General features: G+C 44.4%; 2 long non-coding RNA genes across 6 annotated transcripts; one reads left to right on the top strand and one right to left on the bottom strand.

The window, feature by feature from the left end:
• Positions 1-2,980: 2,980 nt before the first annotated feature.
• On the bottom strand, positions 2,981-4,702 carry LOC121085194. 2 transcript variants are annotated; one of them, XR_005826980.1, is made up of 3 exons: positions 4,549-4,702; positions 4,334-4,428; positions 2,981-3,878 (listed from the first exon to the last, which is right to left on the bottom strand). It is a non-coding gene; the product is annotated as an uncharacterized LOC121085194 (long non-coding RNA). The 2 variants fall into 2 exon arrangements; XR_005826979.1 differs by having other exon boundaries at positions 2,981-4,044.
• Positions 4,703-4,758: 56 nt separating this feature from the next.
• On the top strand, positions 4,759-16,246 carry LOC121085196. 4 transcript variants are annotated; one of them, XR_005826984.1, is made up of 4 exons: positions 4,759-5,433; positions 9,140-9,299; positions 14,676-14,896; positions 15,030-16,246. It is a non-coding gene; the product is annotated as an uncharacterized LOC121085196 (long non-coding RNA). The 4 variants fall into 4 exon arrangements; XR_005826983.1 differs by lacking the exon at positions 9,140-9,299 and adding an exon at positions 13,425-13,498; XR_005826981.1 differs by lacking the exon at positions 9,140-9,299.
• Positions 16,247-25,068: the final 8,822 nt, after the last annotated feature.

Below are 25,068 nucleotides of genomic sequence, written 5' to 3' on the forward strand. Positions count from 1 at the left end.
GAAACAGATGACTGATTGAAAGGTAAAATATATTCAGTTGCATTGATTAAAAATTGGCAGTAATTTCATTGTCACATCTTTGAGAAATATTCTGAAATCAGTCATAGAAGATTGGGGGTTCAATTTGTGAAGTGCAAGTAAATTAGGACACAGAAGGTCTACAAAGAGGGAATAAAATTAAATCTTTCCATCCTTCAGTGTAAGAACAATAAAGCAGTATAAAACCTGAGGATATTCACAGAAGTAAAACATTTCTGCTTTTTGCGCCCAATACAAAATGGATATATTTTTTTTCAGATTAATGGAGTTTTTTTGAGATTAATGTAGTAAGATGAAAATGTGGTCCTGATTTGACTGAAAATATTTGGACAGTTTTACTGAACTCAGTGAACAGCTTTGAAAAGTATTTTAAAAATTGTTTAAAGAACTCTTTTCAAATTTATATATGTTTGGCCTTTTTAAAGGAAACCATTGAAGGTTGCATTAAGTTACATTTATTTTTCAAACTAGTAATGGAATGAAATAAAATATCATATTTGACTTCCCCCTCTCCCCCAAATGATTTTTTTTACTTTTTAGCCCCTCCCCAGCGTTTGCTCTCATGGTATTGCACATCAGCTACTGATTAATCACATAGCTCCAGGCACAGCTGCGATCCTCTGCTCACTACTTAAAGAAGAGAAAATAATTTTCTTCTGGGAGTGGGAAGATGCAGGAATGTGAGTTCCCCTCCTGAAACCAACAGTGTCATCTCAGATTTATTTGACTATAAGGGAAAGCAGGATTTATCCTGTGCTATTGTTTTAGTTGTATGAGGGTGGTGTAAAAACTAGGCTTTCTTGTGTACACCAGCTGGAAAGGGAGTTTCAGTAGGACCCACAAGCATTTCACTGCTGTATTTAGTAGTGCTGCATAGGTGGTGGGACAAGAGAGCTCCCTAGGGTCCGCAAGAGATCTGCTGAACCCCTCTGTGGCATCCTTCTGGCCCCTGCATCCACCCCAGCCAGCACTACCCCCCTGCACATCCTTCCTTTGGTGGATACTTACTCACATGTCCTTTGCTACTTCCTGGGGGACAAATAAGGACGGTCATTAAAGACTGCACAACTCCAGGAGCAAATCCTTTTGACATTTATATGGTTAAATGCAGACACAGGGCAAAATGGCTAACATCCCCTCAAAGATTTGCAGGTAAGGTGACTTTAGCCAGCTGAAGATCTGGTCAGTAGCTACTTAATGAATATTAAATGATAGGAGGAAAAAAAAAAGATGGTTAAACTTTTAGCCGTGGCTTTATAGGTTGAGCTCTGCCTGAGATTTAGGACCTCAGCCAAATCAGTCCTCCTTCTGCAAAGTGAAGGCAGCTTTTCCTGTGTCTCTGCGTACAGGAGTGGTGAAGAGGGATGTGTTACGGATCACAAAGCACTGGCATACCTGAGGGATGCCAGCTGTATGTGCATCACGAGCAGAAGGAGTACGCATCCTCAACAAAACAGAGGTTTCAGCTGCACTTGGGCGAGGAGGGGGAAAGTAATTTTCATTCTTTACTCAAAACACTTCCACAAATTACATGAGAAAAAATGTAAAACCTTCTTCTCGGGGTATAAGCCTGTCTCTAGGCATTGCCTTTTCCTGATGTCCTGTCTGTTCTGTACCTGCCTGCAGAAGGGACAGGTGTGAGTTCCTGAACATTTTTCACTGTTCTGATGCTGATGACTGGTGCACCGAGTGGACCTGACTGGGCATGGCCAGTCCAATGCTTGGAGCTCATTCTGTTTTCTGTTTTGTTTTTGCTCGTGCAGGGTGGCTGGATGAGAACAATTCTGGCTGTGTTCAAAACTCTGTTGATTAGCCTGTAAAACAAATTATCACTAGATAGACCGATAGACTCACGTGCATGTTTTTGCTACAGGAAGTACCTGTGACTACACAGAGAGAGACAGCTTAAGCACGATACCATCCAGAGCCATGCCATGCACTTTCTATGGCACTGACAAGTTTTCATTGAGAAGAGCAATTAAAAAACAGTAGTTCTACAGGAGATGGGCTCAATTTTGCACAATGCTAATGCAACCTCTGACCTATGTTAAGGCCAGAAGGTTCCTGTCAAGATATGAGCGCTCAAGCAGAGAAGAGAGCACAGAAACATGTGTCCAGCCCTTGCTGGTCGGGCGCAAGGTAAGTCCTGTGGCTGATGCAGCACAAAGACTAGACACCTCTGAAGGAGCACGAAGGGAGTGGTTGGGGAGGGGTGGATCACTGTGCCTCCAAAGGCAATCCAGCTTCAGTACTCTCTAGGAGTTTATCATGACATTTGCCTATGCCTACACTAGGTCTGTACGCAGCTGCACAGCCCCAAGAAAGAGTCTGTATGTCACAATATACACCGTCAGCGTGCAGAACTCAGCAGAGTTTGGGTAGGAAAGCCCTCACACTCTTTCCAGTCCTTCCTGCTTGTTGCCGGTTTTCCATTACTCTGCTTCTGGATAGCCCCAAGAAACCACAAAAACTTCCTTTCTTGTAGTGTTTCATCACTTTGGCCTCAAAAGGAAACTAACCGAAATGAAAAACAGCTGGACCAAAAAGAAATCTTGTAAACAAATAAACAAATAAACCCAAACCTTCAGAAACTTAGTTGATTTTAATTCCAAATCTGGTTTTGGCCAAACCGTGAATTAATTTTTAGTTCTTTTCTCCCCTGTGTGTTCATACATTCTTCACAAGAAAAATCACATTTGCTTCCAGTCCCCTACCAGTCTCTGATCTCTACTGCTATTTTGCTGCCGGTCATCAAGTGCTTTGCTGCTGTGCTACTGCTTATGTTGTGAGACCGTAGTGCTGGTGATTTATGACTTAAACTCCAAGTTTTTGGTCAGCACCTAGTAAAAAATTATGACTTGTTTCTTTTCCTTTAGGATCTGGAATACTTTTGTCTTTTAGGTTGATGCTAGCACAAAGAGTTTTTTTCTAAACCCACTGGAAAGCTTTGCAGCTCTACTGCGCCATTAACCACAGTTTTTAAGGCAGGTAAAAGGTCAGTCCTAAAAACTTCACTTGAACTGAGGCAAATACGATCAATAATTAACACTGTTCACCTCTGATTCAGTTGAATTCTGGCATACAGAGCGCTTCTCTTGGCTTGGCAGTCAGGATTGTCGACTTCATGTTCGATTTGACCTGCCAGCAAGTCCTAGCCACAAGACGAGAGCAGGCGGTCAGCAGCTCTCTGCATCCTGGGTATCATTTGTTCATGGTACTGATTTTATAAAGTAAGGACACAATGGGAAGCAACTCGGGAAAGCAGGAGTTTCAGAGCCGGACCACTGGGAAGGGCCTCTGAATAATTACTTTTAATACAGATTATTGAAAAAGAAGCTGTTCTGTGCCAAAGGAAAAGCATCTGCGGGCATGGCAGGGAAGGTAAATGACCGTGTGCATGTGAAGGACAAGTGACAGGAGGCTGGGGAGTCAAAGTGGATTTATTCAAAGGGGAAGTACAGTCTGAGAAATTTTTCGCACACTGCTCCCCCCGTTAACGCCAGTCTGTTGTGAAAGAACCACCATGTCAGGTCTCCTGGGTGCCGGGCCTCTCCTGGAGGGAGAAAGGAGGCAGAGCCGAGCACAGGGTGGCTCTGCGGGTGCCGCCCGCCAGGAGAGGTCCGGGCTGGGGCAGGGCCCGGGGAGGCCCTGCAACCCCAGCCCCACCGTGACGGGAGAGCACGCTCTCCGCCCGGCCACGCCGCTCCTAATCTCTCCCGGCTTTATGTTTTTAGCTGCTTTGTTTTCCTTGTCCTGCCGCCAGCAGGGCAGACAGTGCAGGCAGTCAAGGAGCAGCTGCCTGCTGGGGCTCTGAGGTTCGCGTCCCGCCGGCTGGACTGCTGGGGAAGAGCGAGCGAGGGGGTGAGATTAGGTGAAACATTAGCCACGTCCTCTTGGCTTCCCTCCAGAGCCTTTCAATTATTTCTTTATGTGCTGTCGGTGCTGTGCTTGTTTGGCATTTAAAAGGTATGCTCTGAGAGGATTTCACAACGAGCTGCCATTTTGCTGTTCAAAACAGATGCCAGCTTATCACCCATGGAAATTTATGTCTCCGTGAACCCCTTCCTCTCCCCTCCCTCAGGGCTTACGGCAAAGCCACTCCAGGCAGATCAGTCATAAGGACTGTGTAATAGGCTAAAAATAATGCAAGTTATGAAAGTCTGGAAGCTGTTGCTCATTTTGGGATTTGAAGATTCAAATGTCAGTCAATACCAATGACTCTAGTAGCTGGACAATAGTAGGTAAGGGCCCAATAGACTCCTGAGGTGATTAATGTGACTTGCAATCTGCTTACCTCAATGCCAGTTGCTAAACAGTGTCTCCTCAGCTTCCCAGGATGCAGGGAACAGCCAAATATTCATGACAGTTTGTCAGGAGCAGAATTTCACCCTAGATCAAGAAAAATAGGGTTGGAAGGCAGAACGAACTGTGCTTATATTGCTCCTGACATATGCCAGCCTTATCAGTTCTTAAAGACTTGATGGATACTCCGCCAGTGCCCCAGGAAACCTGTTCCAGTGCTTCCTTGTCCTTCCCATTGGAAAGCGTCTCCAGATGGGAGCATGGGCTAGGTTCCTCATCCACCTGTCCAGCCACACAAAGGTGGAGTGGCACGTTGCAGCACTACTGGTGACTTGCAGGGTGTCCTAAAGAGAGTACTTCCTTCGGGTCAGGGTGGGGATGGTGAGAGGAATACTTAGATAAAGCCTGGAGTGAAAATTCAGATGGCTGAAATACACCTTCTGCCCTAGATGAACAACAGAGAGGTCAGAGAAGTACGAAAACTCAGGCATGAGCTTCCATAGCTTGTACAAGCATTGTAGGATTGTATCTTAATTTTGTGCTAGCATTTTTAAGATCATTGTCAAGGGAGGCTGATGCACTGAAGATGACTCTAACAGAGTGTGATTCTTTAAAGGAACAGGAGATCTGAGTGCTCAGGGATCAAATATTTTATGTTTAATCTGGACTGGCTCTTTGACAAATTTTGTTGGCTGAACTGCTATGTTAGTGCTGTGTTGACACTACAAAAATGGGCAGAGGATTTTTTTTATTATTATTTGTAAGGAATAGGTAATATTCTGACAAACTTCCAGGCAATTAGCACTGCTTTTGAGCTGATTCCACTTTTGCACCTCCTGGCAGACATCATGCAAAGAGTAGCTTGAGAAGAAAGACATGCCTGCAATTTGACAGGCTCATCGCTTGCCAAGAGAGGTCACTGCGGCATCCTCAGTGGATGCATTCACGAAAGCATGAGACAACATGCTCAAGAGGGTAGCTGGAGGGGACACTGCCTGCCTCGAAGGGTTTGGATCTCACACAGGACTCAACCCCAGAAGTGAGGAAAACTCAGCACTCTCCTAATCATGGGAATGACCTTAATATCATAAGGTATTTTAAAAAAGGCTATGTTTCTTCTTTCTTCTCTTGTGTGTGTAAGAGAGCAAGGCAGATGGTGAGTGTTGCCAGATCTTTTGGATGGACAGAGAGTGATACCCTCTTCTGTAAGAGCTCTCTCTGGCCTCCTGAGAGTAGGAAGTTCCCAGGTGGCCATCAGACGCTTGATTTCTAATGAATTTATTCTAGATCCTACCATCTGCTCTCTTCTTTTGCTTAACAATTAGTTATGCAACCCAAGAAAAAAATGCTGTTAATGTCTGAATTTCCAAGCTCAGTTCTTGCAATTAAGATCTCTTGCCCATCTCTTTCTCCCCTTCCTGTGGTTTCCGGGTTCTCCATCCCAGGGTGGAGGAAGGCAACACTGGAGATGCTTCACTTTGCTGCCACTGCTCAGAGACCTGGTGTTGAGGGATGGAGGGGGAAGGTGGAACAGAGCATGGGACGACTCACTTTTCATTGACTGATATCCAGAATGAATCATCTTGCATGGCCATCTGTATAGTGTGGATCAAAGGGCTTCTCTGCATTTGTTCCTGTTTGAACTATTGCTTTTCTTTGAGTAAACCAGCCAAGTTTAATTAAACTGTGCCCAGTGACGAAGAAGCTACCCCTCCGCTCTATGTAAATTTTTCCAGCAGTTAATTTCTTCTCTCTGCTGAAACCACATGCCTTATTTCTAAGGTGAATTGTCTAGACAGATTTGTGTGAGAGCCCACTTCCAAAGTTTTGCTCCAAATGCAGGTACTCCTAAATTACACCTATGTGAGCCTTTCCCTTTGCTCTAGTGAAGAGCTTCAGCTTTTGGAAACTCTTGCTGTAAGACACATTTTGAAGTCCTCAGTCATTTAGTGAACTCCTTTCTGAAAGCTCTTAATCTATTAACGTTCTTCTTGGATTGTACACACAAGGCCAGGACACTTTTAAACCGAGACCGGTTCCAGACTTTGTCCATAGCATCCAGAGTTCCCAGGTTCATACACAAGAGGATTGCCCTAGCCCTTTTGTTGAAGCAAACATTTCCTCCTGCTGGGTAATCTGCCTTGCCCTCCACCCCTGCAAACTCATTGCTTCTAAGGGCTTCATTAACCAGTGGGGGTGCCCTGCAAGATTTGTCCTCTGATGAATGACTCGACTTTTGGCTGTGATGGAGTTCATATCAAAAATTGGTTGCTTGCATGCAGCTTGCCAAGCAAGCCACATTGCTCCTTCTCAGGGACCTGATTTCTTCGTTATTGACCACTCCATCATCTCCTGTGACTTTGGGACTGTCCCTGCTCATAGAGCTATCCACACATTTCACATCAGGAAAGAGGAATAGGAACAAAGACCCTCCAGTCCCACCTGTGCTTCTGAACCACAAGGCTGAACCACAGTTCTTAGACTTACTTTAATTTTGACTGCCTAGTAGAGATAACACAGCTGCGGAGGAGGACCTCTAGCTCCTCTCTCCTAGTGAATGAGCAAGTGGTGAATTTGCCAGGCCTGCCTAGCCACACCAATGGTCTGTAGGCTAACATCAGACCAGGTGATATTGTTATCTGTCTCATTGTTCCTTGAGGAGACAGCAGTTCCTGTAGGGAGCTTTTCTAAATTACTGCATGAAACCTGCTCAGCCCACTGTAATCCAGACTACAGAGCAGCCTCTGCCCCTATCTCCTCAGCCCCTTAACAGCAGTACAGAAACTGTTTGGTGGCTGATGATGGATGAGGGTGGAGACAGCTGTTTGCTTCTGGGAATGCCATCTGCTCCTGTGGGTTGTGCCACCAGTATTAGGTCCCAAAGCTGATAAAAGTGAACTGCTGGTTATTTCAGAAAATATTGGGCTCCCCCACAAGGCATAGGACCCTGTCTGTGGTGTTTTCCATGAAACTCAATGCTGAGGTGTATTTAGAGTGCACTCACTAGACTGAGCCCTTCAGGAGACCTTGGTGCTGGGATGCCTGGTCTGGGATGCCACACAGCTGTGGGCATGAAGTAGATACTGAGAGCTGAGCTCAACGTCTGTGAGATGATGGCAAGTCTGGGATGTACAGAAGCCCAGGAATGCTGAGTTCCAATAGTGAGGTACCATATGAGTCTGGGAAACATCAGGCTTGGTTGCAAGTGTCTCAAACAGCTCAAGCACTCCTCCCACCGCCCCTCGACCCCCCAACCTGGCACCTTATCCTTTACTGGATCTAGCCACGGCAATTTTGACTGCAGACCCTATATGTTGTTTCTGTCTAAACTGGGGCTCTACTTGCTCAGTTCTGCCAGTGTCCATTCTGCTTCAGCCACCTTCCGTCACTGCAGCCTTCTCCCTCAGAGAGGTCCTACTGTCTGAGCTCTTTGCCAAAGTTTAGCCGGTCATAAACACAATGAGCCAGGTTCTGATCTCATTTACTTCTGCAACCTTAATAGAGTTCCTCTGGACTTGTACTGATGCATGTGAGAACAGATTCTCTACCATTTAATTTGCCCTACTGCATATTTGCTAAGTGCTAACTGCATAGTTGGCTCGGTACAGAATGCAGAGGACAATAAGAGTGATGCAGAACAGAGAGCTGTTCCCTCCCAGATGCTGCTGCCTGGGCCCTTTGCACAGAATGTCATGGCAGTGGCTCCTCCCACAGTGCTCCTGCACCAGCTCTGAAAGGACTGACATCATTTTTATTTTAAACACCCTTCTAACCTCTAGGTGTCTTGCTGACTTGCATGTAATCAGATTGAAATGTCAACACAATGTTAATATTTAACAATTACCACCAGGAGCTTCTCACACCTCTTCCTTAGAAGATACAAAGCAGCCCAATGCCTACCTGTTCCTAAAGCAGTTTGAAGCAGATTCAGGTGATATGTTGGATCTTTATCAGTTTTTATCACCTGCAGTAGCCCGTGGCACAGGATTGCCCTAAAATATGCTTTCCCTGGGCGCCTTCCAGATTTCTCCAATTGCAATCTCCTCACGAGCCAGAGAGAGCTCGTATTGTGCAAAACAAGAAATAGAAAAACAAAACCCAACAGGATAAATAATAGCCTGAATGATTTAATTTCTGTTTTAACTCCAAAACTACATGAGGCCCCTGACATTTCTCACACACAACTCCTTTCTCTGCAGCACAAAGAGGATATTTTTAAAATGGTACTGTTAATGGAATTATATGTTGCTACTGGATAATGGTCTGCTGTGGAGAGATAATTGCTGAGGCAAAGCTGAGGTATTTATTGAAGATAAACATTGAGGCAAAGCCAAGATGTTTATTTTCTAAGCACCAGACTGTAATGCAGGCAAAACATAGAATATCATTAGCATTATTGCTAATGCATTGGAAGCCTGAACATGCCCCATCACAAACTCTTGTTAACACGGCAGCAGCAGAACTGGGTCCCAAATGAGAAAGGCACCCAGGCTGATGCAAATGCCGATGCTGGAGGGCAGCTCTGCTGACTGTGCAATGGGCAGTACCCAAGGGCTGCCCCTCTGGCTGGCATCTGCCCTTCGGTAGCCCTGGGAGGTGGCAGAAGGTCTGCCTGGAGAGCTGACTGTTTGCAGGTGAGGAAGCATCAGGGACAGATTTCTTCTTCATTGGTTCACTGAGAAGCTGAAACAAAATATTTGCTGATTCTTCAGCTTCATTTGACATAATGAAACCACGGGAGATACGACCAGTCTGTCACCAGTCCATTATTTTACAGTTTTCAAAACTAATCTTACAGATACCTGTGAATAAGTCATGTGCATGTTTGTCTCTGAGCACTGGTGCAGTACAGGCCCATACAAGCAGACGGGCATCTTCCAGCAGAAGCAGGGCCTGGTACCTTGTGGTAACTGATGTGTGGAATCGAACTCTACAACTCGAGGAGAGTTATAAAGCAGGTACGTTTATTGCGGCACCGGGTGCAAGGGGGATTGCTCCTCCTAACTTGCACACCGTTTCAACAAGCAGTCCGATATTTATTATACAAAGTCATGCATATACATAAGGTTTCCGAACATTCAGAATCTCCTCCCTCTGGCGCCTCTTCAAGATGTACTTTTCATCTTCTTGGGCAGTTACCTGTAGTTCTTATTTATCTTTGCATACATTAGCAGTCTTTGTTATTTAGTTTCTGTTATCTTAGAACATCTGCTAGCTAACCATTAGTCCTTCCTTATTGTCCACTCTAAACATGCCAAGCTAATCCATGCCCTCTGGGCTGGTTTTAATCCGTATCAGCATGATCCCCGGGTGGGGGATCCACCTTCTTTGGGATGGGGGCCATTTGAGTAGGAAGTCGCCGATCCATTACTACCACAATTATTTTACCCTAGTTTGTTTTCTTTTAGCAGTTAGCTCCTCCTCGTCAGAAGGCTCCTTATTTACATTCTTGTTGAGCTCATGTACATCGGTACTAGCTGTCCCTTCTTGAAGGGCCCAGTGCTAAGCACTAAGCTCCCGCCCTTCCTTCTTTCTCGGATGTTAATGTTTGTTACCTATGCGGTTTCTGTCTGCAGCAGTTTTAGGTTTTTTTTCACTATATCATAACGGAGGAGGACGTACGGGCTCCGTGCTACTCCTGGGCAGTGTGTGCAGCTGCTCCTCTGTCCCCGGGTGTAGGCATAAGCTGCTGCAGGTTTCCTTTTGCGCGTGTTCTGCGGCGGCTGAGCACCGCAGCTGCGCTGGCTTGCGGGAGGGAACCTCAGCAGGTGCTGGGTGCCCTTTTGCCCCAGCCGCATCCAGCCTGCGCCTCACAGCAGTGCTGAGCCGGGGCCCAGCCTCGCTGTTCACAGCACTCACTGCTCGGCGATGCCCTTTATAGGTGTAGAAAAATGATCTGGCTCTTTTTCACCATTCTGCCCAGGGGTGGCTGTAGGTCCCAGGTGTGTGGAGATACATAAACGCCGGAACTCCTGTTGATTGCATTGGTCATCAGGCACCTAAATACAGCCGTAGGCCAGGGTGTAACTCCCCAAACCCATTCAAGGAGGGCAGTGACATCCCTGAGCACTGTGTGATCTGAACACATTGGTTTCAGATTGGCTGTAAAGTGAGTATGTGCACCTGCAGAAAATACAGCATGCCATTCAGTTATACAAAGTGGAAAGACAATACAAACATCTTACAATTATTCTACTTCTCAAGACTATAACCCAGATCCTTTTTTAAAAGAGATAACTGAAAATTAGGCCCTAATGTACCTGTCTTATATGTGTGACCAGATTTTCAAAAGTACTAAGCATTCAAGGTTCTGTATCAGCATCAGCTGAAGGAGTAGAAAATTCTGGAGGGTCCACCCCTTTAGAGAAATTAGACCATTTCCAAACAATCCAGCCTTTCCATATACATATGGATGTACTATAAAAGAAAAAAAAGAAAAGAAAAAAGGAAGGAAAAAAAGCATGTAGTTCTCCTGTGTTTGGACTATGATGGATGCCTCCATTATATCTCTGCCATCAGCACTTGCCTTGCTAAACCCAAATCACAGCATTGTCCTGAGAACTGCTGATATAGTTTATCATGCTCCTGTGAGATTAACTGCTCTGTATCCACGTGTAGTTAACTGCAGATGCTGTTCTACGCAATGACCTGCTGTATATCTCTTTCTGACTGTTTTGTGGGTTTTCACCAGTAAACCAGGCACTGAGGGAGATGGTGACCCTGAGGGCTTGCCCTAATGGACCATCAGCATGCAGCCAGGTATCCTCGCAGGAGGGACGGACGAGGGGTTTGCCATGGCACAGACCTGCCCTGTGGGGTACAGCCAATCTTACCAGGAGCTATGAATTCATCCTAATTGTTTGCAAGGCTCTTTACAACGTTTGCATATAAAAAGTTGGCAACCACAGAAATGCCAAGGGAACATAATGTGATTCATGCTTTTACAAGTGCTATGAAGTAAGTTGACCTGATTACAGAATAGTGTATTTCTAGATTTTCCTTCAGTTTTGGCGATCTCCCAGAAGAGTTATAATTTTTATTTTAGTTCTCACTGAAGAGGCTATATCTGACAGGTAGATATTAATTATTGTTACTTGTATTTTGGTAACATTAAAAGTCTCCAACAAGATCAACAACAGCCAACATATACTCATGTACATACCCCCATGTTTGTCCCAAACTATTTACAATTGTCAAAGAAAACTCAGTGGAAGGATATGATGTACAAACAGAAGAAACACTGAGAATTTACAAGTGTCAGGCTATTCTCATGGTTTTGTCGTTAAACTACTACAGCTATTCATATGTTGAAAGAACAAATTCACAAGAATTATAGCACAAAAATAAAACTTATATGGGAATTCGTGGTAGTTGCCTGACTTTCAGATTTTATGACTGTTTGTACTGTTATCTCCTGAATCATCTGTGCCTGTCATATATTTGACAATACACGTTTTGTCAAGTCAAACAGGCTTTCTTAGAAAGGAAGAGGTGATATTATTATTGCTCAAGTAGGATTCTGTGTGTTTAATGTTGAGGTAGTCAAAGCGCTTTCAGGATCTTACAAAATACAATTCACATTGTGTTTTTCAGAAATTAGCTTTAACTTGTTTATATGAGTAAATGCATTTACAAATAAAGACATCAAGGCAAGTTGGTTTGCTTCTGAGAAATCTCAGGATTGTTTTAATGCCAAATGCGTCAATGAACTCCAGTAGATTTGAAAAGGAAAACTGTAATTACTGGATTACTTGCTGCTATAATATTCAATATTATGGTAATGAGATATGAATTAAACATGCTATTGGATTGAGGAACCCCTGCCTTCTAGACTCAACTTCACAGAGGCTTTAATTGGGTATTTAGCAGCAGGCAGTTGGATGTAAGTAGTCTGACAACATCCTGTCTAATCCTTTCTGCTTCCATACCCCAAAAAGTAGATGTGAGCCTTGCCTTCTACTCCCAAACTGCACAGATGGAAAAAATAAGAGTAAAACCAGTTGTCATTTTGGTGTGACCAATGTACTGTAATACAAATCGGTTTTGATCTGTAAGTTCAATAAAAAACAAGCTTCAAGCAGGACAAATGTGGAAGTAACTTCTTCAGTCCTTCCTCAGACAACGTTGGTTTGTCTCATGGACAGCTGAAGGTGGTGAACAGCAGAAGCAGCATGCTAGCTGGAAGTTTCTAGCAGGGGCAGTGCTGCACTTTTCTCTTTCAAAACTTTATTGATTTCAAGGATGTTTGAATACTTGTTCGCCTGTTCAGGGTATTTGCTGTTCGCACATGCATGCTGATCCTCCTGTAGCTGATATGGGCAGTGTATTCTGCTCCAAACAGCCTCCACGGTCACAGGTGTGATGATCGTGCTTTGCAGTGGTGGTGGGTGTGCATGCCGTGATGTACCCTGCCAGCTGCCCCCTGGGGGTGGGACTTCTGCAGCAGCCTCTTTTGGTGGGATAACAGCTGGCATGCTTCTTTTTATTACTATTAGAAAGACAAGGTCAAGTACAGTTGGAGCAGGAAGTTCTGTTGTTTGTAGTGGTCTTTAGCTTCTTGGAAAGTTCATTCTGCAGATTCAGAACTCTTAAAAAAGAGTTCTAATCTCTGCCCCAAAAAAGTTTTTTCTTACCATAGTGATCCCTGTACCTCAGATATTTGTGGCTGAAAGCGCTGAAGCTGGTCATAGTCTTCACTCTGCAACTCTTGGTGGTCTTTAATAGTGGCCATGAAGGGTCTCAGAGATAAAGAGCCTCAACTATGCTTGAAAATCCATGGATGTCCAGGGCAGAGAGTAGGGGGCAGGTGGGATTAATTCATAGCAACCTGTGTTCTGCTACAGTCTTCTGCAATATCTGGAGTTTGGCATGATGACACGAGGGGGTGAAGAAGATCACCTCCACAGACCCCAGTCTGGAGGGCACCAGGTGGAGTCTGTCAAACACTCCCTACAGGAGCTGCTCTGTACGACTTTGTCAGACAGGAGTTCAGGGCTACTACCAGATTACAGACTGAGTTGGCCAGTAGTGGGCTGCACAGTGGCTACAAACTCTGCAGAAAAATGTTTTCCTCCATTTTTCAGAAACTTCTCTTCTACCTCAAGTCAACTTCAGATGTCTGTTCTCATACACACAGAGGGTGCTGATCACAGCCAAGGTCAGCAGGCATTTTCATGTTGATTTTAATGTGTATGTCTGAGTACCCTTTGCGTATGCTATTGTACCTTTTCTTCATCAAGGCATGAATACAATGCTTGCTGGTTTTGAAAAAAGTGTATTAATTATGTGAAACATTGAGCCCAGCCCAAACATCAAAAGGACTTGCAGGTGCTCACCTTCCCACTGGAGGTTTGCTTGATGAACCCAGTGATCTGTGCTATATTATGCATGACCATATTCTTTGTCCTTAACTTCTGCTGGTTTGCATGTATGCAATAGATCTGAATTTTCATTCCCATAATTCTTCCACACATTCCTAATTGCATAATTCATGCTTTCGTTGAAAAACCTCAGTTCATACTAGAGATGTTTTCATTATTTGTATGTTTTGCTCTGGTCATCAAAAAATGAGGAAGATGCTGAACCTTCAAGGAGAGGGAATGGAAAGAAGTATGGGTTAGAGGTGACAAAAGGTGAAGGAAAAGAAAGGACTTTTATGTCTTTGTCTTCAAGCAGAAGGTAATTCATTGATATTTACTAGAAGAATTCATAACAGATTTTAAATGAACTTTCACAATCTTGACAATAGCAGTATTTACCAAGTGGAGGTGCAGTTCCCATTTCTACCGAATTTAAGTCTACTGACAATGGTGACTGTTTCTCACTTACCTGTTGTGAAAATTTTGGGCACATACCTTTTTGCTCTGTGTCTCCTAGAGGTTTTAAAAATCACTGAATTAAGTAATTAACGAAAGTGACTCAAAAGTGATTCTGAGGTTTGGAAAAATCTCAGGTGTCCCCTCTACGTCATGTTTGAGCCCATTCTCCTGAGTTGCTGTTCAAGCTCAGAAGGGAAAAGGAGACTGAAATGAAGGCAATATCTTTCTTTAGAAAATGCAACTTGTTGAAAATACTGCTCTGTCTTGTTGACACTCCTTTAAGCACTAGCAGAGGGCAATGATTTTGACCCATTTGTCTCTCTTCAAATGAAATTATTGGTAGGATTGTGCCGGCATTAGCTGGTGAATTCTTCTAAGCAACATCAATTGGTGGCAAAGACAATGTTCCAGAAGGCTTATTTAAAATATAGAGTGCATTGTGTAATTCTTTTTATTTGTCTGTTGCACAATCTATTTGCTGATACTTGCTTCTTTCCCTCCCTCTCTCTCCCCTAGGCTATCAAACAAAGCTGCCCAACCTTACACTCATCCATCAACCTTGAGTTATTAAGAGAACAACTGCAGAACATTTACAAGTGGATGGGATGGAGTGCTGGCTGCTTTTCAAGAACACAGAGTCAGTGCTACAAAAACTTTGCAAGATGGCAAATTTTCTCATGCTTCCTGTTCCTTGTTCTGCTAGGACCTGCTAGAAGGAATGGTTTCTTGAATCTAGGGTAACTAATCCAAGTTGATGCCAAAACTGTTAATCATACCATATCTAGTATCAGATCATAATTTTATCTGTGTAAAATATCTTTCTTTCTTTTTTTTTTTCTTTTTTCTTTTTTTTTTTTTTTTCTCTCAAAGGCTGTGGAATATATTGTAGGGAAGGAAGGGATCAGGGTAAGTGTCGACATCTGAGGGCCAGTGTTATATGACTTTCTCAAGGATAGGCTTAAAAAAATCAATGCATGAAAGTAGAGGTAAAGAGATTCTAAGTTTCTTACATCAGAAGTGTAATAAAATGAAGGTAAAATGGATCATACTAAAGAACTTTTTCTCACTGATTAAAAGACAGAGGTTGTGATGGAGTGGAATTGCCACGTAATAATCTACGAATCTGATCAACAATTTAGGGTGTGCACAAAGACATCTAAGCTGGCGCGATACAATTTACTCCCACAGCTTGAAAAGCTGGGAAACACAGCGCAGGGGCTCCATGCAAGCCAGCACTGAACCAGACGCAATACAGCCCTGAGTGCTGTGCCAGCTGAACATGATTATTCTGCTTCTCAGTCCCACTTGGCATATCTGCACGGTACTTTGCTGTGCTGTGTGAACTTGCCAAATCAGCTCAGTGCTAGCTTGGGGATCTCTGCATCATGTTCTCTGCAATGTAAATGTACCCTTGGAAATTAAAATAATCTGTTTGACTTCTAGAGGGGTAGAGGAATGCTTCCTGGCTGGCCAGCATTACTCTAATTAAGTGGGACTGTGGGAAGAACAAAACATGTCAGTCTGTACAGTGACTTTCCAGACAACAATATCCCAGCAAGCACTGAAAAGCCAATCCCTTTGAGCATCCTATATTCGGTTCAGTGAAAAGCTTCAGGCTCTACTTTGCTGGTTTAGATGCTTGCAAATCCAGAGACAGCAAACAGTTAAGAAGTTGCCCCAAGAGGGAGCAGCCAGCTGTCAGGAGCTGCCACTGGGCACAGGACAATGTGGGAAGAGGCTCTGGAGCCCGGAGGAGCAGCCATCACAGTCAGCTTTAGTGGGACAGACTGGTATAGATAATGGCCCTTTTGTTGTGGGTCCGTTTTCTCTGTCTTGTCTTTGTTCTAAGTAGATCAGGCTCTGCTTTAGCGGGGCTATTTGGTGATGGGCACCACTCCACTCCTGGAGGCAGAAGAACTGATGAGTGAGGACCATGAGATCATCCTGGCTGACCACAGGGAACTGGAGCCTGGGAGAGTCATGGGGCTATGTGGCAGGAGGCACAGAAGCTGGGGACCTGCCAGTGGGAGAGGGGGCATCTGATGAGATCAGGAATGTAATTTACACAATTATAATGACAAAATTTATGAATATGCGTTTTTAAATTCTTTTCTGTGCCAGTTGAGGAATTTGCCACAAACTTTTGTTTATAGTGCCTGGTAAATTTGGCATGTCAGGGGGCATTTAATATCAGGAAAAGTAGCATAGTTACACTACTAAAATATGACTAATTTTCAGCAGTTCCCACACCGTCTGTGTGCTGTCCACTCAATAACAACACTGCTTGGTGACTCCTCCCTGCCTGCACAGCAATTAGATGGCTTTTATCACTCTACTACGTGTAGTTGTGAAGGTCCTCAGCAGCGGCGGTGCAAAGAGTAATATTAAGGAGCATTTACCAAAGTTGTTGTTTGCGAAGAAATATTACAAATTGAGCCACAAATACATGAAACATGGAGGGTAAATTCCTGTGATAGTCTCTACACAGGAGAGAAGCTGAACGAAACCCGATGGTTCCTCCCCGCCTCGAGCTGCCCTCTTCTCCCTTCTGTTAGTTTGTTTCGTATCCTCCTGACTTTTCTTCCTGCTGCATGTAGCTGTGATGTACATCACACCTGGTACCACCCAACCTTGGCACTCCCCAGCCTTGCCTTTTGGCTCTTCTCTTCTCCCCCTCTCACAGTGACCTGTATTTTCATTTGGAGACCCTGTCTCATTAATTAGACTTCCCTCTGCATCCCCTCCCTCTTGATGTGGCCTTCAATTCTGGATCAATACTTTTAACAAAATCCCTGGTTATCAACCTGATATGTATCATGCACATTTCCTCTCCTCTTGTTTAAGTCTCCTTCAGCACTGTCCTTATCCTTTGCTTTATTATTTGGTTCTTCTATTACTTCCATGCCATGAATTCCCTCAGAACTTTGTTCTTGATCTACCTCTTCAACACTTCTCTCTGAGCTTCTGTGTTGCACTGCCACCCTGAGTGCTCGCTGTAACTGATCTGAGGAATGATGTTGCCACATGAAGAAGCACTGAACATTCATGGAAGTTCACCCTGATTTTAGGGACAATTTCCAGTCTCTTACTGGCATGGGAAAAATCAAATACCATACCACTTGTCTTCTTTCAAACCTTTCTTCTGCATGTTATTTCAGATCTATCCCTATACAAAACAGTCATAACTTTTTCCTTACAATACTTCGCAAGTGCACCTGTTATGTTGATTCTTCTGCTCACTCTTTGATTCCCAGGGCAAATAAACTTCCCAAGCAGCCCAAGAGAAATCCCCCCCATTTAACTCTTCTAGGTTAGCACCAACACAGGGACCAGCTTCTTAGACCTCCCTCCTATGCACTCTTCCCTTGTCAGCTTCTTTGTCGACCAGCTTCATGCTACCATCTCCCATGCTGCAACCAGTCGTAAGCTCCCTGTTAAAGTTCATAAAGCTGTTCTCTTACAAATCACTCCTTGTTCTTCCCCCGTTGCTGCTGTTGCCTCAAAAGCAGTCCCATGTACCACTGCTTAGGAAGGCAGAGAGGCTTATTCTTTTCAGGACAAGCCATGCCAGGCCAAAAGAGAACAGCAAATTCTGTTTTGTCCTTTGAAATTCTCAGTATATCAGAAGGATCTTACACTGATGCTATTTTCTGTTTATTTGTATTTCTGCTCCCCCCCCAATTTTTGCCATCTTCCCCTTGCCTGTGAGGTCCAGAGACATTATCATTGCATTCCATAAGGGCCAAATCATGCTGATTGCCAGGAGGTGTGGTGGAGGCTAATCTGGGTCACACAACTTCCATTCATGCATCTAGGCCATCCAGTCCTGAGTTATTTCAGGTAATGAGTTCAAGATAAATCTCCAAGCCATTAAGAAGACAGTACCAGTTGCTGCTGGTTTGTTGTTTTTTTTTCCCTCTGTGAACAGAATTCCTAGGAGCATTCATTTCCAAGCTGATATGAATGGGTTTGGTTTTTTTTTTAAGTTGTCTCACAGTCAGAGCAGTCACTTTCCATGCCAAACCAGGAATGGTTGCAACATTTCCTACAGAAGGACCAATCACATAGAAGAAATGCATCAGGCATCTGTAAGAAACAGAGTAGAACATTTTTGAAAGTAAAAACTTTCAGTTGACATCTTTCATGGAATGAAAATCCTGTTGTGTGATGCTGAAAAACTTCAACAACCTGCTGCTGAAAGTTGTTTAGGAGAAAACAGAGTGCTAATTCTTTTTCTCCTTCCCTTGTTTTTAAGATTACTTTAACTGTGTTACAGGGAGCAAAACTGAGAATATGATGAGGGAATAAGCCAGTGCTCTTTCTTGGAACGCAAAACTCTTCTTGCTGTCTACTATAGGTGGGCACAATCCATCCTCAAACAGCTGTTTTCTACAGGTCAGCATCAGAGCTGTAAGCTCACAACGGCTTACCAACACTATCACACTAAGTGCATTGGAATCTTGGTTTGCCATCACCAGTCCCCTGAAGTGCCTGGCGCTGGCAGAACAGCTCTTTTAAAACTGTAGCCCAGCTGCTCAGCCAGCGTGAATCAGCATAGGATGTTGTGAAGTGGAAAAACATTGGTACTGCTTAAAGGTTGCTTTAAAGAGATCAGTGAGTAACTAAATTGTTTAACATGTCCACTGGGAAGTATATAATACAAGAGTCTAATTTGCAGAAAAGAAGATCTGAATTATATATGGAAGAAAAAAAAATCTAGTGGCTAAGCACCAGGCAGGACGTGTTGCAAATCTCCTTCACTGGAGGTTTGTAAGAGCTGATTAGACCAGTATCTGTCACACATGGATGGATTCTGCTCTGGCAGAGGGGCTGAACTGATGCGCTCTGGAGAGCTCTTCGCTGCTTGCACAGCACGAAGAAACAGACCTCAGCATTGGAACAGTTAGGGGATTAGCAAAACACCTTTGGCTCCTTGCTTCCTGCTCAAGACAGGTTTGGAAGATTTGAAAATTAGTTTAGTCCCATGTATTAACCTCTGTGTTACTCAGCCAAAGTTTCTCAGCCGGCACTTGATTTCTGAGGACAGCTAGGAGAGGAGACATGCAGTGTGCTTAAATAATTCTAGCAAATTCACTAGCAAATGCTAAATCATTCCAGTAAAAATTCAATATTCCTTTTTCCAGCTAAAATGAGCTGTAACAGCTATTTAACTTTGTAGTTAACTATACTGTATAAATATTTAGTTATTACAGTTTAACTATTTAAGATATAGTTATAAAACCATGTACTGGTAGTTACCTGTTAAGTAGTAACAGCTATCTGTGGGTTTTTTTCAGAAGGCATTGTACAGAGTTAAAGCAATGGGGAAACTTCCATTTTCCTCAATGGAAAATGCATCAGAATTAAAGGGAGAATATTAGCGTATTTTGACATAAATTAGTTTCAAGAGTAAGTGGTAGGCACAGCAGAGACTTAATGTTATCATATAACTGGAATTTGCAGTGTATGCTCTTCTAGCGGATTTGGCTGAGCAAGTTACAGTAAAAAGTATGTTCTTCCATTTTAGTCGGTCCTTTTACATTTGTTCTAAGAAATTATGAGTATTTTAGTAGTGCATGAGGCAGATTTCAGTGGCTCTTTTTTCAGATAACCTCTCTTCTGTGGGATTTTCCACTCTGGCTTCCCAGTCTCCTGCTTGTGTGCAGTTTAAGGATTGATACGAGAAGAGGGACAGGACAATTGTACTTTGAGAAGGGATTGTAGTTTCTCTAGATCCCTGCAGTTCAGACTACTTGAACGGAATTTTTTTGAGGCAGGAAAATGCTTTACCATGCAGCACAGTTAAGACTGAGACCAAGCTTGTGCAAGGGTATTTCTCAAACGATGCCTGTGGGATAGGTTGTGCAGGCATCTGCAGCCTCAGGGGCACTTTTCAAGGCTCAGCCCCATGGCCTGACACTGGAGGGATGGGGACACCACACTGTTTGTGCACAAGTGAGAGAGCAGGCCAGATCCCTTGTGAAGCCTAGAGGGAAGCCTCCCACTAATACACTAGTGATCAAGGCCAGGTACGAGTACCAGCACATGTTACACCAAGATGTCTGTGTGCTGTATGACAGCACGAGGAAGTCCAATGAGTGGAGAATAGCACCCATCATAAGCGCCCAGAAAACATCATGTCGATTCCCAGGTTTATAGGAAGGCACTCGAGCCTGTGGGTTTTGAGTTTTTTTTTTCCAAAGGATCCCATTGATAGTTGACCCTGACATTTTTCTGCTAGATGGTTATACCGCCAACAGTGCAACTTAAATGGCTAGGACAGTTCAATTCCCTGCTGGTGTTTTGGGGGACTATTCTACTAGCAGAGCCAGCTGGGGACCAGCCACACTTTGGTTTAGGAGGAATGTCACCCAGGTGCAGCTCCGCTGATTGCAGAGCCAGCTCCAGTCTGGCAGCAGGTTCACTGCAGTTGTGTTGCGGAGTCTAAGGACAAAATTAAGCAGTACAGCTAAACTGAGCTCAGCAGCTTTAAACAGGGCAGCCTCATTCCACCCTCCTTCTTCACTCTCCCAGTTTCCTCCACCCTCTTCTTTTTCACCCTGAAAATAATGAAGCCTTTCCCTTAAGGAGCCGTGCTGCACTCCAGCTGATTCCATGCAGAGCCACCCTGGGTCTCTGTGGCTTTCCCGGTACCAGCCCGCAGAGCAGGCACACTGACATCTGGCATTGCTGGCGTTAAGCCCGAGATGGTAAATCCAGCCAGTTTGCTGAGTGCTGAAGAGAAGAACATACTCCAGAAAAACTTGACTTGCTCTGTAGTGGGGTAAGTAGGCTTGTTATCTCTGGCCATGTGCCAGTGTCGTTAGTGCTGTGTTGTCTCTGGGTAACACTATCTGGATGTCCCTGTGTCACCCTCTTTGGTACCTGTATTATATGGTTTCTGCCATTGTTGGGGTGTTTCAGCCCTTCTGTTTCACCCTGCAATTTCTTAGAATTGTGCCACTTCTCCTCAATGTATACTGTGCCATTTCAGATAAGGAAAAAACAGTTTTCACTCTTCTTGTAACTTCTAGTTGGAATCTCACAGGATAGAGTACAGTAGATTGTTATCTCCTGGCCTTCAATAGTAAAAGAGAACTATTCGTGGTACATTTTGTACCATTAAGAGTTCATCACTGAGAAAGAACAGAAGAAACACATGGGGAAGTTCCAGATATTTTTAAAAATGGGACACCAAAAGGAAATTGTGAAGTAGGAGTCTGGGTGTTAGAAGACTATAGCTGATTTACATTTAAGTGACATTTTTCTGAAATCTGATTTTTTTTAAAGTAAAAATATTTCCAAAGCCATACCAGTTTTGTCAAGAAGAGTGGCAGACACAGTAACTGAAAAAGTAGGCATATGTCTTACTCTGTGATGAGGCGATCAGGTAGTTTCCTAGACTAAGATCCTGACTAATTCCCAGCTTTGCTGTAATCCAAGTGTTCAAGGATGGAAGGATTTGTAAGTAAGCAGCACAAAAGAAACTTGCACAGGGGATACTGGAAGACCAATGCTCTACTCCCAACCCATGTGTGCCTTCCAAAGTGGAAGAGCAAGAAGTTTAGTCTGCAAATAGATGCCTTACTACACTTTTGACAGAAGAGTTATTTGAAGGGCATTATTTTCATCTCTGAAGAAGAAAAGCAAAAATCAGTTTTCAATACTTAAATATGGTCACAAACATCTTAGGTAGCACTTTCGGTCCATGCTAGTCTTGCCATGGGAATGCAGTAGGGCTCTATTGGAACAAGTCTGGAGAGAGTAAAAAAAGAAGTGATAGCTCGTGGTGTGAATGGCAGAAGGCAAAGGCTAAAGCTGGTAGAGAAGGACTGCGTTCAGGAGCTGATAGCAGAGGAGGTTGGGTTTTTGCTCAGTCTAGACCTGAAGCTATTTCTATTAGTTTGAGCAATCTATCAGCTCCTTAGTGTCCCCCTGAAGCAGTATGTGGATCTCGTGGGCTGCTTTAGCAATTGGGGTGCCAGGACTGAATCTGGTCACACAACCAGAGTGTGCCTGGGAAGTACCAGCCCTGGCACACACATGCAGATCAGCTCTGCTGGGGAACTATATGGAAAGAAAATGGCCACTAAAAAAAGTGCATGGACAGCCTGGGCAGAAGGGCACCATGACAGGATAGAAAGGACAGTAGGAAAGAGGGTTTAGCAGGAGTGAGAAGAAACAGGGTACAGAGAGTTTGAGATGATGCCCAAAAAATCCTTCAAGCAAAGCACTGAACGCGAGCATGAAAGGCCAAAGAAGCTGTAGGTGTGTAAACTGGCTGTGCCACAGGGCTTGAGGTTCAGGAAAGCATGTCAGGCAGGCACCTCTCTCCAAAGAAGCAATCCAAGAAGACTCTTTGCAGCTGCTCCCAAAGTCTGGGACTGCCTGTGCTCACATGGCAGGTCCTGGTGTGCCCCGGGCACTTCCAGCGCTGCTTCACTGCTCAGCCAGAAGCTCTGCAGCCTGCATGGCTCCGTGTCCGGGTGCTGGGAAGGGCGGGATGCAAGAAGCTGGCAGCTCCCAGCTCTGCTCCCTCGAGGCCCGTCCCACTGCCTGTTCCCAGAGCACACCTAACGCCCACGGACGGCGTTCAGCTGCCTGCAGAGCTCAGCAGGGGCCAAGCTCTTTGGAAACATGCCTCGGTTATGATGGAGGAGGTAATGGGGATGGCACTACTGTGTGGGTTTATTTTTTAGTTTATGGCATGGTAGTTGGGGTGCCTGCCCAGGGAAACCTCAATACTAGGTCTTCCTCAGTCTGGAGAAGCTCAAACTTATGTTTCCCAAGAGAGCAGCCTAATAAGCAGGCCAGCTCTGGGAGGGGAAGAAACTTGGAGCTTGTTGTTAAAGCTGGGTTTTGGCAGAATAAATTGTCTGTGACTCAAAGGGCCAGGAAGGGAGCACCCAGGGGCAGTGTGACTGCAGCCCAGGAGCTACAGCAGAGCTGGGAAGGGAGCAAAGCTTAGAATGTGCCCAGCTCCATGGCTGTTCCTCCACCTGAGCCCATGCACAAACCAGTCTAGCACCAGATGTGACGATTGCCTTTCTTAGAAGGAAATATTAACCTTTCACCACGGGGCTGCGTTTCCTCATGTCCCTCAGCCTTTCTTCAGAATCCTTATTTCTTGGGGGCTGCAATATACGGGTTTGAACCTGCTTGGGTTAGGGATGGCAGTAACGACAACTATTTCTTGGGCAAGCGCTTTCGCTAGCCACATATTGTATAGGTCTTGGGTACTGGCATCAGCACTGTCCTGAGCTTTAAAAGAAACTGCAACCCTTGCTTTTTCCTTTTTCAGGAAATGGTTACAGGACATTTCATTGGGAGAGACTTGTTGGAGATGGGTTCCAAGTACATGAATAATACTAACTGCCTTTCTCCATAAGCATGCCAGACTCTGGAGAGGGGTTCACAGGAACACTGGATAATGTAGGTCAGAAGAGACTGCTGGGTGTCATCCAGTCCAACCTCTTCTTGCTCAAAGTGAAATCAAGTACAGCAGGTTGCTCAGGGCCATGTCAAACTGAGCTTTGAATACCTGCAAGAACTAAGACTCCACAGCCTCTCTGAGCAGCATCTCCCAGTGTTTGTTTAGCCTCACTGTGAACATTTTTGTCCTTGTATCTAGCCAAAATTTCTTTTACTGCAGCTTGTGATAATTACAATTGTCCTTTCACCATGCACCTCTGAGGAAAGCCTGGCACTGCCCTACCTTAGGTAGCTCATGGCAGGAGCTAGGTGCCCCATTGCCAGGGTTTTGCAGCGGTGCAGTTCCCTGCTCAGCATCTCCATTCAGAGGTGTCTAACCCTCCCCATACTCTGCAGTTTGGCAGCTAGCACAGCACCCTGCTCTTGGTCTAGGGGCACAACCCTGTAAGTCTGTGTTGGTTTCGGCACTGTGGTGGGCTAATTATATCATATCCCACTGAATTTTCATCTACAGTCCCTGTTCCCTTACAGTTTCCACAATTCATGTTTAAATCTGCAACATTGCCTGAGTAAAGAATCATATGGAGAGTGCCCAGCTACAGTTTTTTTAATTGAAAGAAGCAGATGCTTTAAAGCAGCTAGTGTTGAATAATTGTAAATCATCCTTAACACCATGAATGTTTCCAAGTATAAGCAGATACTCAGGAATGAATGTACAGGAAAAGGGAATCTGTTTATTATGTTGTCACTTTATGCAGATAAACCATCTACTGCTTTGTTTGCACTGAGATATGGGTCCTTTGTAGGTAGCAGCTGTACACCAGCTGTGCGTGTAGTTCCCTCTATGAAGATGATAGAGAGAACACACAGGCTGCAACATGGAAAAGGAGTTTCTCCTTTTGAGTAAAGATGCAAAAGGTGTGCTGAATGTTGTCCTTCTGTGATCCATGCAGACATTCCTCATCAAAGGTAGTGTAAATGGGACCAGTCAGCTCCATTGCCTCTGAATGGGTTACCTGTTCGGTAAATGGACCATGGCTTCAGGAGCACCTGAGCTGGCTGCATGTAGGGCTGGAGCAGGTTCAGAAAGCTCTTGGGTGAGCCTGAGCTAATGAGCCCCAGTAAACTTATGTCTGCTCTTTGTGGACACAAATGTGGTGTTATACAGGGGCAGCTCAGGTCTGTTGAGGGCTGATGGTACCACCTGGGACCAGCCATGTCAGAGTGCCTCAGCCTCCTGCTCCTGGGCTGGGGACACCTGCAGCAACTGGGCTGCCTTTGAACCTGTCAGCTCATGCATTCACACACCGTTACCTTTGAGATAAAAATCCCTTTCCATTAAACTAATATAGTCCTTTTCCATTAAACTTCCCATTTAAAGTAATTCATGATTATCCATCCCTGTGACCAGAACATTGGGAAGTTGACTGCATGGCCTTTTCCTTGTTGTCTTCTAAGCTTTATCCCTTAAAAGAAG

Source organism: Falco naumanni, chromosome 1 (genome assembly GCF_017639655.2).
Source record: "Falco naumanni isolate bFalNau1 chromosome 1, bFalNau1.pat, whole genome shotgun sequence".
Lineage (NCBI taxonomy): Eukaryota > Metazoa > Chordata > Aves > Falconiformes > Falconidae > Falco > Falco naumanni.